The sequence below is a fragment of the Formica exsecta genome, unplaced genomic scaffold, assembly GCF_003651465.1.
Source record: "Formica exsecta isolate Colony F162 unplaced genomic scaffold, ASM365146v1 scaffold80, whole genome shotgun sequence".
Classification (NCBI taxonomy): domain Eukaryota; kingdom Metazoa; phylum Arthropoda; class Insecta; order Hymenoptera; family Formicidae; genus Formica; species Formica exsecta.
Window position 1 is genome coordinate 492,929 of NW_021853570.1, and position 829 is coordinate 493,757.

Consider the following 829-nt stretch of genomic DNA (forward strand, 5'->3'; position numbering starts at 1 on the left):
TTTTCAAATAGAAAATATAATACACGAAGAATTATATAAAATGTATATAATATATAATTAGAAACTATATATGTATATTTGATCTTTGCAATCTATCTACTTTTAACATTCTTACTTCTTTTTAGCTTCAACAGTACTCTTTTTATTTCGAAAAATGGAATCTTTTAGATGGTTAATTCTTTTTTCTCTTATATGTCGATATGTGTATGTGACATACTGCTAAAATTTAACGTAAATATTTTTATGTATCTACCCACTCGGCATGACCGGAAATAAGTTGGCGCTGGAAGTTCATATTTTTTAATAATTTGTAGCTCAAACGATTGCTCCTTAATTGCTTCGTCAGAATCCACAATTGCTCCCCTTTTAAAATTAGTAGTTTTCGAAATATTTACAAAAAACGTAAAATTTATCATTTTCACTCAAAAACATATTTCCAATAGTTTTCTGCAACTATATCCAGCATAAAACGATTGCTCCTTAATTGCTTCGCATTGCTCCATCATTATTTTCATAATTTATTGCATTTTTTATCGAAAATTAACAAATTAATAATTTTCCAAGCGACGCCGTCGCCACCTATCGGCCGCCTATCGGAACTATATGGCTCAGAAGCCAACAGCGAGAATATTCAAACATAATATAACAGCTCTATTGTTTATAACTATATCTCAAAGAGTTTAATCAACGTTTCTTATTGATTTTTTGGTAGAATAATTGCACCTCGCTTGCTCTATTATGATATTCGCGATCGCTCCACTTGTATAATTAATCTTTTTATGATATATTAGCAAAAAAAATCAATCATTTTCTTGGAAAAACATATTTT